General features: G+C 47.2%; 1 pseudogene; it reads left to right on the top strand.

Annotated features, from left to right (window-relative positions):
• LOC102695046 (zinc finger protein 721-like) overlaps window positions 1–15,949 on the top strand; it is a 1,154,024-nt pseudogene that overhangs the window by 17,091 nt on the left and 1,120,984 nt on the right.

Below are 15,949 nucleotides of genomic sequence, written 5' to 3'. Positions count from 1 at the left end.
ATGGAGGGCCTGCGGCCTTGCAGCGGGTTCGAAGTCCTCTCTTCAGCTCTGAGGCCTTGTCATCACTCAGGCTGCTGCGAACGGTGACTGCGGTTTCCTGAGTTTATCTCTGAGTCTCACTGGGAGAGAACTGTTTGTCCCTCTGCACACACACACACTGACCGCTACTTTCTGCACCGCTTTCATCTCAAGTCTGAATTGCTTCGAGGGGACAGCGACGACAACACTGGCCTCACTGGCCCAACGCTGACGACGGCTCCCTGTATGTACAGCCGGCAGCCATCTCACCCTGCAGCTCCCAGCTGGCAGCCCCCCCACTGGAGCTCAGCAGGAGTGAGCCTGGTCAGTACCTGGAGGGGAGACTCCTGGGAAAAACTAAGGCTGCTGCTGGAAGAGGGGTGAGTGGGGCCAGCAGGGGGCGCTCTCACCCTGCAGTCTGTGTGGGTCCTGATGCCCCAGTATAGTGACGGGGGACACTGGACTGTAAAGAGGCGCCGTCCTTCGGATGAGACGTAAAACCGAGGTCCTGACTCTCTGAGGTCATTAACAATCCCGGGGTGTTTCTCGAAAAGAGTAGGGGTGTTACCCCGGCGTCCTGGCCAAATTTCCCATTGGCCCTTACCAATCATGGCCTCCTAATAAACCCCCTCTCTGAATTGGCTTCATCCCTCTGCTCTCTTCCCCACTGAGAGCTGGTGTGTGGGGAGCGTTCTGGCGCGCTATGGCTGCCATCGCATCATCCAGGTGGGGGCTGCACACTGGTGGCGGTAGTGGGATTCCCCATTCCCTGTGCAGCGCTTTGAGTGGAGTGTCCAGAAAAGCGCTACATAAGTGTAAGCAATTATTATTATTTGCAAATCACTACTTATGTACTTTCTCTGTTTTTTTCTTAAGAAATGTGGTATGCACTTCAACAGGTCCTCAGGCGTGTTCTTTCCGTGTCGTGTTTCTCTGGAAATCAGAATCTGGCCTCTTCAGAGCAGCTCGGCCGCTTGAAAAGGTCCTACAGTTGTGAAAATCTGCTCGGTGCTGCTCTGCTTTTGTTTTCTGTGGGTGTGGCTTCAGTGCAGCCGCTACAGGTGTAGACACAGACACACACTCACAGATCCTGGACAGGACACACACATACTCACACACCCTGGACAGGACACCAGTCCATCACAGGACACACACACACACACACACACACACACACACACCCTGGACAGGACACCAGTCCATCACAGGACACACACACACTCACACACCCTGGACAGGACACAAGTCCATCACAGTACACACACACACCCTGGACAGGACACCAGTCCATCACAGGACACACACACACACTCACACACCCTGGACAGGACACCAGTCCATCACAGGACACACACACACTCACACACCAGTCCATCACAGGACACACACACACACACACACACACACCCTGGACAGGACACACACACACACCCTGGACAGGAACTTGAACTTGAACTTGAACTTTATTGCCATATGTAACCGGTGCTGGTACAATGGAATTCTTACTTACAGAAAGTCTCTCGATTGTAAAACAAGTGTAAAACAAAACAAAGTGCAAACAGTGCATCAAGACAATGTACAAACAAACAATAGACAATCTGCAAGTAAACATGTAGACAGTTTGAATGTAAACAATACAGACGTGTAAACAATGACTGGAGATATGCAATAGATAAGAAATCATAAAGAGGTAGATGGTGATGGTGTAGGTGTGGTCCGAGGGGGATGGCTAAATGTGTTCGCCAGTCTCACTGCTTGTGGATAGAAGCTATTGAAGAATCTAGTGGTAAGTGTCCGTATGCTCTTGTATCTCTTGCCTGAGGGCAGTGGGGTTAGGGTTATGCCCGGGGTGGTGACAGTCCTCTGTGATGGCCAGAATTCTACCACGGCAGCGGTCCTCATAGAGCTGTTTAATCTCGGTGAGACCGCAGCCGATGATCTTCTGGGCCATATTGACCATTCTCTGCAGTGCCTTTCTTTCTCGCGAAGAGGTGTTGCCATACCACACGGTGATCCCATTGGTGAGGACGCTCTCGATAGTGCAGCGGTAGAAGTTCACCAGCACAGGTACTGGCATCCCCCATCGCTTGAGGCACCTCAAGAAATAAAGGCGCTGCTGAGCCTTCTTCATGATAGAGTCAGTGTTCACAGTCCAGGTTATATCTTTAGAGATGTGAATTGCCACACACCGAACAAACACCGGAGACTTTTCAGCAATTTCCAAAAAACGGGCCTGCTCGCCTGCCCCCAAGGCTCCGTCTCTTACCCGCTCTCCAGAGCCTGCTGCCTTCTGTGCTGTTCTCTCGGCACCGCTGCAGTGCTCACAACTCCTGCAGCGCGGGGAGAAAGTTTCCGCAGGGAAGGCTCGCTCCGTGCGCACACGTCCTTTCAATGCTAGTTCAACAAGTGCTCCGCATTGGCAGCGGCGGGGCTCCGGTGTGTCGCACCTCACCTCACCTCGCACAGCCCCCTCCTTGAATGTCTGGCGCTGGGCATGCCCCGCTCTCCTCCACCTTATCTTATCGCGTGTGACCACCGACAATGACCACAATGCCGGGGAATGGCACCTGTAAAGTGTTAATTGGGGCACAGGAACAGCCCGTCTCATCTCGGGGGCCGGCTTCAAAGACAATACAGCAAACACAGCGGGGCGGGGGAAGTAGACGAAATGACACATGCAGGTACATTCAGTTTTGGCGGGAACAAGTCATTTGTTGGTCTTTTCAAGTGCTGGGAGCCGAGTAATCCTTCGCTTGTATCGTTTCTCCCCGGTGACTAGATCTCACCTTGCGACTCTCGACTGGGCTCACCCACGGCAGCCCAGCAGGTGTGAGCCTAGCCGGCACCCGGATGGGAGATTCCCCCCGGAAAAGCTCAGGCTGCTGCTGCTCCTGCAAGAGGTGTGACTGGGACCAGTAGGGAGCGCTCACCCTGCGGTCTGTGTGGCTTTCTTATGCCCCAGCATCCTGATGGCGACACTCTGCTGCACAAATAGGCGCCGTCCTTCGGGGGAGGCGTAAAACCGAGGTCCCGACCCTCCTTGGCCATTAAGAAATCCCAGGGCGTCTCTCAAAAAGAGACGCCGGGGGTGTCACTCTGGTGTTAGTGTTCCCCTTTACCAATCAGTCGGGGTCTCCTCCTAATCCCCGTCTCATATGTAACAATTGTAGTAAGAGACAAGATGTTAAAAGGGTTAATAACTTAAGTCAGTTCTGCCTGAAAATTAGACTTCTAAGCAACAGGGGTTTATGGCAGGAAAGGGGGTTAACTGATAAGGATTGCAGATGCAAGCTAGGAACCCCCCTGGGTGTAATCTTAAACTGACCATTTGTCCAGAACATCGTAAATTGGCCAAATACCATGAACCCCCCTCTTTACCATCAGACCGAGTGACGTCACAAACGGAGAAGAAGACACTATATAACCCAAAAGTTTGTAACAGTACGGCGAACAATACTTCGGTTTTGTTGTTTCTTGCGGGAAACAAGACTTCGGCTTTATTGTTCCTTGCATGCAATAAACTCATCTGTTTTACTTCATCTCGGGATCAAGAACCTTATTTCTTAGTTCAGGACTGGTGTGGGCCTTAATTGCGCCCGGAGTTCTGAAGGTCAGAACTGGTTTGGGCCTTAATTGCACCCGGAGTTCTGTGGCTCAGGATCGGTGTGGGCCTTAATTGCGCCCGGGGTTCTGGAGCTGAGTGTTGCATTAAATGCACGTATAATCCAGGATTGGTGTGGGCCTTAATTGCGCCCGGGGTCCTGAGATTAGCTACGCCTTGATCATGCACGGATTGGCGTGGCGTGGTTTTTTGTTTTAAAGGAAACAGGAGTAGAAGAGATATATGTATGTATGTTTTTGGTGTTTTCCTTGTTTGTGAAATACATATACACACGCACGACACTAACATAAACACACCTCATAATAAAAGAGCAAAGCATTTAGTAGCAGGATTTAAAGGACGTTGAGACCCGAGAATCGCCCTGATTGAGCTCAGTGCGTAAATCCACCCCGGGGCAAAAGCAGCGATGCTGGCGTTCTGGGGATGGTGAATTACTGATCAAGAAAGGGGGTTTTCGAGGTCTCGTTTCTTACCTGTGAACAGTGTGGTGTAAGTCCTCTAAAGTCTCTGAGAGGCATTTAGATCTGGAGGTAACAGACGCCCTTGGCTGAATGAGTGCAGGAATGCACAGGTTTTTCAAGTGAAAGCATCCCCTTACTGTATGAGCTGTTACCTCACACACGATAAAAGTAAAAGAGACCGAACATGTGTGCTAACTGATGGTTTGAGAAAGTGGTGGAAGGGTCCGTTTATATATCGGAAAAGTGTAAGTTGACGGAAAAGAAGGAGAAAAATATGGGAAAAGCTGAGTTTGTCAGAGGGAATTTGGGGCGAAGACGCCTGTAAAGAAAGCATATGAGTATTGATTGGCAAAAGCACAAGCATGTAGCTCCCACCCTGGTGCACGGCCGGCACCAGTGGTGGCAGATACATGAGAAAAAAAAAGAAATTGGGATGTGACTTAAAAGTGTGTTTACGGGGAAAACAAAAACCCGGAAGAAAAGATACTTTACTCGCTACGAAAGAGTATAAACAAAAGCGAAAAGAGGCAGTGCAGGAGAATCAGAAACTAAAAGAAGAATTAGTTGATGACAGCGTCACTCTAAGTGTCTAGCACCCTGTCGAGGGGGGTCCGCACTAGCACCTACCTTCCCTGATACCCCCCATACGATCAAATCCAAAACCGGGAGATATTGACCGGAGGTCTAAAGTACCGCACCGAAATTAGAAATGCAGCGAACCTGGAGTGCGCTTCAGGAATTAAAAGGATTAATGTAGAAGTAAAACAAGAATACAGCACATTGTAGTACGAAGAGAAAAATATATTCTCGATGTGTATGTGTGTAACTGAGTTTTTGTATACTAAATGACGGTGTGGGTGTGTTTAGCCAGCGGGAATGGCTAGAGACATAACAAAAGAGACTTGACGAAATTCAACTTAAGGAGATTGGAAAATATAAGAGCGTCTGAAACGTATAAGTACAGTACAGGTGGACGTAAAAGTAGTTAGATAAACAGTTTTTGTATTTTTATACAATTAGTTGCAATAGTGGAAACAATTTGGGTTTATTCGAATGTCTCGAAACCAGACATGCTGAAACGCTGTAGGTTTAGAATCGAGACTGGGGAGAATAACGTCTTGTGAGAAGATCTGTTTACCTAACAATTAGATCCTGTAAATCCCTTGTAGCCTCCCTAAGTCTGTCCCAGTCCAGTGGTTAAAAATGTACTGTTAATGGAGTGTTGGTTTCTCTGTTAGGGGATACTGGAGCACTACTGTCATGCTTGTTTCACTCCTCTGTTCAACAGTGTGCTATGGAGTAATGTATATGGGGAGATGGCAGGAAGCCACAGGAGTATTGGGGCAGCAAGTTTTACTTGCCAAGTACCAGATTTTAATGGGTGGTTTTATCCCAGATCTATTGGGTTGGAATATTATGCATTACAAAGAATGACTATCCAGAACAGGGTATCACGTGGCTTCAACTGACTGTGATCACTCAGTATGTTGATGGTATTCTGAGTGCTTCCCCTGACGAGGAAACCCACAAGTCTGAGTTGCTTCAGCTTTAGAGTGTCTAATAGAAGCAGTTATGATAAGGCCCTTTTGTGTCTAGCATTGTGAAATTTTAACAGGCCTGGGTGCAATGTTTTTACGGGGTGAGCACAACTCTTAACAGATCTGCTTAAGGGGGGAGTGCAGTACAAGGACAAGATTGCCTTGGTTCCCGCAGCAAAAGCCACCTGTAATAATTTGAAACAAGCTCTCTTACAGGTGCCGAGACTGGGGTTTCCTCAGATGGATCAACCATTCCTTTGTATGTAAGTGTGGACAAAGGGCTCTGGGCAGCTGTGCTGACGCAGGAGCATGGAGGTAGACATTATTATACCATTAGATACTGTAGCCAAAGGGTGGGGGACCGTGAAAATTTAAGAAAATGTAATACTGTTTACTGATGGGTCCTCTCTGATGCATGAGGGAGAACAGAGAACAGGCTGAGCTGTTACAACAGAATGCAAGGTGCTAACAATCGGAAAAATGCCCCTCCACTGCCTCAGCGCAGCAAGCCAGTTAAGAGCACTGATGGAAGATTGTAAAAAGAAAGATGTTAAAGGGTTACTGTATATGTATATAATGTATGTATTGTTGCATGTAGGCCACAATTCTGGATGGCTATGGAGAAATAGGATTCTCTCACAACGGCAGGGACTCCAGTTAAGAATACTGGGCTTGTCTCTGAACTGATTTGTAGTTTTACAGCTGCCGACAGAAGCAGCTTGAGTAAGGTGTAAATAACACAATAAATAAAGAATTCCAGTAACTCAAGGTAACAACCATGCAGATGCAGATGCCAGACGAGCGGCACTGGGAGAGCGGGAGTCTGAGACTCCTATGAAACCTCTATTGGGGAAAAGGGAGAATTCAGGTTGAGGCCTTTAATAGGTGTTTAATAGTGGTTAGAACAAATGTAAAGAATGTGGGGTTGTATGATGATGTGATGTGGGCTGGCACATACCCAAGTGTAAGACGGACTGCCCTGCCCCTTGGATACTGATCTAGGGGCATACTACACTGGGAAGGTGTGCCAGGCTGTAATTGCCTCACTAGGGGTAAGTTGGAAGTCACATTGCCCCCATCACCCACAGTCTGAAAGATCAACTGAAGGAACACAGTGAGTAGATGCTCTACCTGCAGTCCTGTGCGGTTTGCGGGCTGGAGCAAACGGAACTGTGAGACTGAGCCCATTTGAGATCATCACGGGCAGCCAAAGAAACTCCCTGGAGGCCAAGTTTGGCTAACGCACTGATGAATTTACTAACTCTCTATTAAAGTGTTGTAGGTTTGTTAACTGAAGCGGTGCACAGGGCTCGTGAACAGGTGCCGGACGCTTGGGGACCTCCAGCAGAGGGGAGACACGACCGGATACCTGGCGAGTGGGTGTAGGTGAAGAAGAGATACCCTGCCAGACGTTGCAATCCTGCTGGGAGGGACCATATAAGTGCCACTAACTACTGATTGTGCCATCTGAGTGACAGGATGAGATCGCTGGATCCGCGCATCACACTTTCACCGACCCACGGCACCAGAGACTGAGTGAACAGAAAGAAGGATGTTGTTACTGTTTCTGTGTCTGATGCTTCCTAAGACCAACAGTGTGCTTGTTAGGCCTGAGGAGCATTACTGGGAATATGGTATCAATACATTCCGGGTGTTGGCATATCTATTCAGCCAAAAAATTATAATCGGAGTTGGGTCAATATTGCTGTTCCAAGATCCTGACGATAGATCTCCACATGGCGGAGGTCTGCGTTTGGGTCCTGGGGTAGGACTTTATGTATTTGTAGGATTAGGATTGTTTTATGTGTATAATTGTAACTATCACTTGTACAAAAACATCAATAACATCTTGTTGTAACCGTGGAATGCACAATGTCATGGTAATGCATGCCTGTACATCTAAAAAGGAAAGATCTGCCCTGACATTGTATGTGTAAAAATAGGCAGTCCTGACATATGCCATATTTTATAAGGGGAGAATGAAGTAAGAGACAAGATGTTAAAAGGGTTAATAACTTAAGTCAGTTCTGCCTGAAAATTAGACTTCTAAGCAACAGGGGTTTATGGCAGGAAAGGGGGTTAACTGATAAGGATTGCAGATGCAAGCTAGAAACCCCCCTGGGTGTAATCTTAAACTGACCATTTGTCCAGAACATCGTAAATTGGCCAAATACCATGAACCCCACTCTTTACCATCAGACCGAGTGACGTCAGAAACGGAGAAGAAGACACTATATAACCCAAAAGTTTGTAACAGTACGGCGAAAAATACTTCGGTTTTGTTGTTTCTTGCGGGAAACAAGACTTCGGCTTTATTGTTCCTTGCATGCAATAAACTCATCTGTTTTACTTCATCTCGGGATCAAGAACCTTATACAATACTATTCCTACAAATAAACACTGTAAAAAGGTTCCACCCCAGGCCCCAAACACAGACTTTACCCAAGACCCAATTCCCCAATTTTCTGTATAATAGTCCTGATATTTCTGTCCCTCATTGTAAATGTGTTGGGCCAGATCTGAGATGTGCTCAGAATTATCAGGAATATATGTGCAGCATTCAGTGCCAATTACTGCACAAGTTCCTCCTTGGGCCGCCAGTACATAATCTAAAGCTAGTCGGTTCTGCATGGCCACTGTTCTGAGGGCTACCATCTCATCATTAACAGCCTTCAGACTAGATGAGGTAGAATTTGCTAAGTCGAGGCCATTTGAATTAACTCTCGACTCAGAAAGTTCATGCCGGCTTGTGGAAATATTATACCTAAATAATATTCCCAATCAGCCAATTTTCTTTGTGGTCTGTGGTTAGGTCCGAAGGGGCTGTGGGTTTGAACACGGATATGAGGAACCACATATCCTAAATAACATAACCAACCATGGGTAGGCTCATTTTCCACAAATGAAATATGTTCCGTTTGGCGCTCCACATGCCTCTGAAAATAAGAAGCTTATACCGAATTGTGGGGTGTGTCGATCCCATCCTGGAATTTGGAAGGTAGAGGTGGATATATTTGCAGCGATGGTAAGGTTGCAACCACTCCATCCAACCAAGTGCAGACCATTAGTGTGCTGAAAACATATGTTTCCCTCACGTTCCTTATTTAGAGTCAGGTATGGTGGTGTATGGCTTCTGTTATATTTAGGAGCGTTAGAGCCTGTGAAACTCGTGGGCTCTAAGCCTCGCTCCTGTAGATATTGTAATGTTGTGCAGGTTAAAGTCGTGTTATGGCAACCCCTATAGTTTGTCATATTAAAATCTCCTAAATGATCCCTCCAAATGATCATGCCTATGACTTCCTCGAGACGCCAAGGAATGGCTCCCATAGGAAGTCCTCCCTGTACATATTTGGGTAATGCGGCACACACCCAGCAGGCACTTTGGTTGGTTTTCTTAGCTGTCAGATAGGAGAGGCCTAAAAAGGAATTAATTCCATGTTCTCCTTTGTGGGAGAGATGATCATTAATTCCTGCGAAACATAGTACTACAGCAACAATTATCGTTATTAACAGAAATGATTTCATTCTGAGTCTGTAACTGGGGATGAGGCTCGTTGGCAGTGTGACGAGTGGATCCAGCGATCTTTTCCTTCCACTCGAACCTCAGACTCGGTTGTCAACAGGATCTGGTAGGGTCCGTCCCACCTGGGCTGGAGAACCTGTGAAGGAAATTTCCTGATCCACACCCACTCTCCTGGGATGAGGTTGTGCCCTCCTTCAGGTGGTGGTCCCCACGCCTCCAGGACCTGCTCGCGGGCTCCTTGGGTGGCCTCTGTCAGCAACTTGCAATACTGTAACAGAGAATCAGTTAGTATACTCAAGCCTACTCTGTCATGTCCTGGAGAGTCACTCAGTCTCATGGGACGCCCCGTGATCACCTCAAACGGACTCAGCCCCACTATTCGATTTGTCCCAGCCCAGATGCTGCACAGTACTGCGGGCAATGCATCCACCCAGGGGATCCTTCCCAGGTGGTACTTTGTCAATTTAGCTTTCAAAGTCCTGTTCACCCGTTCCACCATGCCGGAGGACTGCGGGTGATGAGGGCAATGCAGGTCCCATTTGATCCCTAGTAGGTCTGCCACCACCTGACACACTTTTCCAGTAAAATGTGTGCCCTGGTCTGAGTCTATGCGACACGGGAGTCCCCATCGGGGAATTACTTCTGTCACGAGATATTTGGCAGTTGTCTGCGCAGTCTCTCGTTTGACAGGGACAGCCTCCACCCATCTAGAAAACTGGTCCACCATCACTAGGAGGCCTGTTTTCCCTTTACAGGGTGGCAGTGAACAATAGTCTATTTGCCAGTGTCTAAAGGGCCCCTCGGGTGCAGGACGTCGAAGATTAGGAGCCCGAACCGGCGGTGCTCCAGAGGCTTTTTGGCACTCTCCACAGCGTTGTACCACATCAGCTGCGAAGGGTGTGAAGCCTGTGCCCACCCAGCTCTGAGCAAAGCGTCGAGTCATTTGGCTAACACCTGGGTGCCCTGTGGAGTGTATTTGCTGTGCTAGGTAGGGCATTAGTTGCTTGGGACAGGCAGGTCTGCCTGTACACTGGCACCTCCAGGTCCCATCCTTCTGCAGCCCCACATTGCGTTCCATCCAGGTCCATTTCTCAATCCTTGTGGCCTGGGCCTGGAGCTCGCTGAGCTGTTCCGTCCAGAGTGCCTGTATGTTCACTGTGCAAACTGAAATAATCTGAAGAGGTTTTTCTATAGCCCACTCCTCTCATTGCCCCAGGGCAGCTTGACGTGCTGTCCAGTCTGCCAGCTTATTGCCCCTGGCCTCGGGTGTGTCCTCTTTGCTGTGGCCCTTACATTTGACTACAGCTACCTACTTTGGGAGTTGGAGAGCCGCAAGCAGCTCAGACACCAGATCTGCATTCTTTACCGGAGTGCCAGCAGAGGTTAAAAAATCCCTATTACTCCATAACCTTCCAAAGTCATGGCATACTCCAAATGCGTATCGTGAGTCTGTGTATATTGTGGTGGTCTTGCCTTTTGCTAATTTACAGGCTTCCACCAAAGCTTTCAGTTCAGCTCGCTGTGCTGACGTGGGTACCTCAAATCTTCCCCCACATTGGATATCATGTTCTGTAGTCACAGCCCAACCCGCTTTCCTCTCCCCACTAGAATTTATGAATGAAGTTCCATCAGTGAAGAGGATGAGGTCTTCATTCCTTAGTGGTTGCTCGGCTATTTTGATGCCCTCATCTTCTCCCATTTCCCAAACATCACAGCTGTGTTCTAACATATAGGCTTCTGATGGGTCAGGTAACAATGTGGCTGGATTTAGAGCTCCTTCACGTTCAATGGTTATATTTGGAGCCTCTAACAAGACCTGCCACTTGCTCCATCGTATCGCATTAACCTGACTGACCCAATTCAGGGACATGAGGGTGTGTACCGCATGTGGGCATTGAACAATCAGTTGTTGATCTAGCACTATGTTATTGACTGCCTGTACTGCTAGACAGACGGCCTGAACGGCTCGTAGACATGGTCCCCAGCCCCTGGCTACCTCGTCCAAGGATCCAGAGTAATACCCTACCGGGCGGTACCTACCCCCATGTTCCTGTGTTAGTACAGCTGTCCAAAATCCATTCTTTTCACTTACGTAGAGGTAGAATGGTTGATCTGTCTGAGGAAACCCCAATGCAGGAGCCTGTAACAGAGCTTGTTTTAAATAATTAAAAGCATGTTCAGCTTCAGGACTCCAAGCAATAGGATCAAGGGACCTCCCTCCCCCCTTTAATAGGTCTGTAAGTGGTTTGGCCCTTTCAGAAAAAGCATCAACCCAATTTCTATTGAAATTGCACAGACCCAGAAATGATCGGAGCTCTCTCACCGTACTGGGACTAGGGTGTGTTCGGATTGCCTGGGCCCGATCTTCTGTCAATTCCCTTTTTCCCTGACTAATCTTCTCTCCCAAGTAAATTACGGTGTCTAGGCATAACTGTGCTTTGCTATAACTAGCCTTGTGTCCTTTTTTAACCAAATGGTCGAGAATAATTTGGAGGTCCTTCTTGTGGGTTTCCTCGTCAGGAGACGCGATTAAAATATCATCCACATATTGGATAACGACGGAGGACACTTGAGGCAGCTCCCGGAGATGCCTCCGAAGTGCCATGTGATACACGGTGGGGCTGTTATGAAACCCCTGTGGTAACCTGGTCCAAGTATATTGTTCTCCATCTACAACAAAAGCGAACCAATCTTGTACCTCTGGGTGTAGAGGAACAGACCAGAACCCATTAGCCATGTCAATTACTGAAAACACCTGGTGCTCAGGGGTCAGTAGTTGAAAAATAGCAGAGGGGTCTGCTACCAAGGGGGTGAGACGGTTGATATGTTGATTAGCTTTTGAGTAATCAACTGTGAATCGCCATGCTCCGCTGGCTTTCTTTACGGGCCATATTGGACTGTTGCTTGTACTATGTGTTTTTCGTACAATGCCTTGAGTCAATAGTTTTTGTATTACTGGTCGAACCCCTTCCTCCGCCTCTTTGTTGATTTTATATGGCTTTGTGTATGGCGAGGATTTCCCAGTAAATGTGGCGGGTTCCATATCCAGAAGTCCGCATTCATCCTTATCCATAGTCCAAATTGAATGCCCTTTCAGTTCGTCTTTACTGAGGGACCAGATGTTTACCTCCACCCTCTCCTCATGTACGGTTAATGTAACCCCTTGTAGGTATTTCAGAGCATCCCATCCCAACAGATCTGGGGTAGATCCTACCCACATGACAGCGTTAAATGTTACCTCCCCATCTCCTAGTCTAATCTTGAGTTTTTGAGTTTCTCTGAGTGTTATTCGATTGCCCCCTACACCAGTGGCCTCCAGCTCCCTCCCTGTGAAGATGACACCACACCGTTTGGCTGACTGTTCAGATAAACAAGATAATTGAGCCCCAGTGTCCCATAAAAGTGACATTTGAATCCCATTAATCGTGCATTGTAATTTGAGCTCTTTTTCACTCAGTTCCTGAGATAGGCGTAGGGAGGCCACTAGGGGGAGTCCTAGTTTAAAAGCTCCCTGATAGCGCGTTTGTCTGCTTCGCTCAAATCCTGTAATTGTGACAACAGGTTTTTTTGCCCCTCTCGATTCGAGGGATTGAAAGGGGGATCTCGGTATCTTCCAATCCTGCCTTCACTGGCTAATCGCTTTTTGCAATTCTTTTGCCAATGTCCGAAATATTTACAATAATGGCACCGAGTTGTAATTTCGCCTTTTGGATTTAGTCGGGTGTCAGGGCCAGCTCCACCCTTCAGTATGGGGGGTGTCCACCCTGTTTGTATTGCCCGCACCTTAGCATACATATTTCTCTCGATTTGCCGTGCCATTTTAACTATTTCCTCAAATTGTTTGGTCGGAACTTGCCCTATTTCGGCTCTTTTAACTGAAGGGCTTTGGCTATATCTGGCTTAAGACCGCCCAAATAAATTTGTTTAATCACAGCAGAGGAGTCACTATTCACATCATCTTCGTCACTTAGTCCTGAGCATTCCAGCCAGAGTGTGACGAAGCGGTCAGTGAAGTCAGCCACATCCTCGCTTTCTTTTTGCTGACACGCAGATATCTTTTTCCAATCTGTCTTTGGTGGATAATTTTGTTTAAGCCATCGCCAAACCCATTCCCATCGCCCTCCCCTGCCGTTATCCTCACACAATCATTTAAGTTCTCCGACACGCTTTTCCCCTGTCCTTCTGAGGATCATAGCGGCAGCCAGGGGGGAGATACCATAAATATCTTTTAATTCCTGAAGCGCACTCCAGGTTTGCTGCATCCCTAATTTTGGGTGCGGTACTTCTCTAGCCCACCGGTCAATATCCTCCGGTTTTGGATTTGATCGTATTGGGGGTTCAGGGAAGGTAGGTGCGAGAACGGACCCCCTCGGCGGGGTGCGAGACGGAGTTAGAGTGGCCCTGTCATCAACGGCGCCAGCCCCTGCTACATCAAGTCCTTTCCCACTTCGAGTGAGAGTACAGATCTGCGGACACCCTCCCTCTAACAGGGGAGACCCTGATCCGTCTTTATTACACCCATACCAAGTGTTATCCCAATCAGACCCCCCTTCTCCATATGGCCACTGTGGGAATTGATCCCAATTATTTTCGTTTCCTGCCTGTTTGTTCCCCTGTGGGAGAGCAGGATATAACTTAGTCGCCGGCTGTAGCACATTAACCAGTGCAGCGTGACTAGGAGTTAATTCCTTCTTTAGTTTCTCATTCTCCTGTACTGCCTCTTTTAGCTTTTTTTCTAGTACCTCTTTTGCCGCGAATAAATTATCTTTCCTCTCATTTAACGCTTTTATTTTTTCTGTGAACTCCTTCTCTTTTTTATCCCATTCTTACACACTGATCTCAATCAGGGCGATTCTCAGGTCTCAACGTCCTTTAAATCCTGCTACTTAATGCTTTGCTCTTTTATTATGATGTGTGTTTATGTTATTGTCGTGCATGTGTATATTTATTTACAAACAAGGAAAACACCAAAAACATACATATATATATATATCTCTTCTACTTCTGTTTCCTTTAAAACAAAAAACCACGCCACGCCAATCTGTGCACGATTAAGGCGTAGCTAATCTCAGGACCCCAGGCGCAATTAAGGCCCACACCAATCCTGGATTATACGTGCATTTAATGTACCACTCAGCTCCAGAACCCCGGGCGCAATTAAGGCCCACACTGATCCTGAGCCTCAGAACTCTGGGCGCAATTAAGGCCCACACCAGTCCTGAATTACGTGCATTTAATGCACCACTTGCTCTAGAACCCCGGGCGCAATTAAGTCCCACACCGATCCTAAGCCTCAGAACTCCGGGCGCAATTAAGGCCCAAACCAGTCCTGAACTTCAGAACTCCGGGCACAATTAAGGCCCACACCAGTCCTGAACTTCGCGGTAAAGGTCCAAAACCCGTTCAAAAACTCTACGCGCAATTAAGGCATACACCAGCTTCGAACGCCTGTACACAATACCGCGGACCGCCTGCCAGACCAAATTCTGGGCTTACAGCAAACAACCCATTACATACACCGGTGTCTTCCCCAGGCAAGAGGAATTCAGGAACTCACGTTTACTCTGTCATCTCTGGGGATTCTCGCAGGGAGCAGAGACTTCCCAATCGGTCAGAGAGAGTCGGGACTTTTTTTTTTAAAAAAGAGGAGTCCTTACCTCTTAGTAATGTGAGCGCTGACCGTCTCTCCTGCCGATGGGAAGTTCTGCGCCTTCTGGAGAATCCGCCGACTACGCCAAATCTGTTGTAACAGAAGGAATAAGGTTCTTGATCCAGAGATGAAGTAAAACAGATGAGTTTATTGCATGCAAGGAACAATAAAGCCGAAGTCTTGTTTCCCGCAAGAAACAACAAAACCGAAGTATTGTTCGATGTGCCGGTACAAACTTTTAGGTTATATAGTCCTTGCTTGCTGCTTCAGACGTCATTCGATGTTATGGTAAGTGGGGGGGGTCATGGTATTTGGCCAGTTAAGAGGCCCTGGCCAAATGGTCAGTTTAAGATTATGCCCCCAGGGGGTTCCTTGCTCGCATCTGGAATCCTTATCAGTTAACTCCCTTTCCTGCCATAAGCCCCTGTTGCTTAGAAGTCTAATTTTCAGGCAGAACTGACTTAAGTTATTAACTCTTTTTACATCTTGTCTCTTACTTCAGATGAGAGGAGCAGGATGGAGAACCAAAAACGTGAAAAAGCCTTCACAGTTAGTTTCTGTGTTTTTCTTGTTCCCCATCTATGTTTTTAATGTTCTTTTTCTTTTTGTTTTGAAGTTGTTTCATTTTTATATTTTTTTTATAGTTGTTAGACTACTACAGTGATTTACCTAGGTTCCCGGAAGACTTCTTGTTTTGTGTTTGTTGTGTTTTTGGGTTACAACCAATTTTTTTTTTTGATAGGGCCCCACGCATTACTGTGGGACTAATTAACTTTAGTTCTTACATTGTTCCTGAAATCTCCTTAATAACTACTACTCTGTTGTTGTTTTTTTTAAAAAAGGCACAAGTGATGTTTTCTTTTCTTGCGGCTGATTGGTATCTACAACCGGTCAGTTGCAACGAACTTGGCCACTGAAATTGGTCAGCAGCTGTGTACTAAACTTGTTCTCAATTGCAACAAACCTAAAATAACAGCTGCTGCCCATTAGGTGTTACTGAAGCCTCTTCACAGGGTTTAAGCAGAACAAGCAATCACATTAGAACTGTTGTGAATATAATGGAAATTATAAAGTCACTCAAAGACGAGCTTATGCACCACTCACTTGAAAATTATTGTTATATTTAACTAAAATTGC

The sequence above is a fragment of the Lepisosteus oculatus genome, chromosome 14 (genome assembly GCF_040954835.1).
Source record: "Lepisosteus oculatus isolate fLepOcu1 chromosome 14, fLepOcu1.hap2, whole genome shotgun sequence".
In the NCBI taxonomy this organism is placed as follows: Eukaryota; Metazoa; Chordata; class Actinopteri; order Semionotiformes; family Lepisosteidae; genus Lepisosteus; species Lepisosteus oculatus.
The sequence above is the reverse complement of the archived record's forward strand: the minus strand, read 5'-3'. Positions and strand labels throughout refer to the sequence as shown.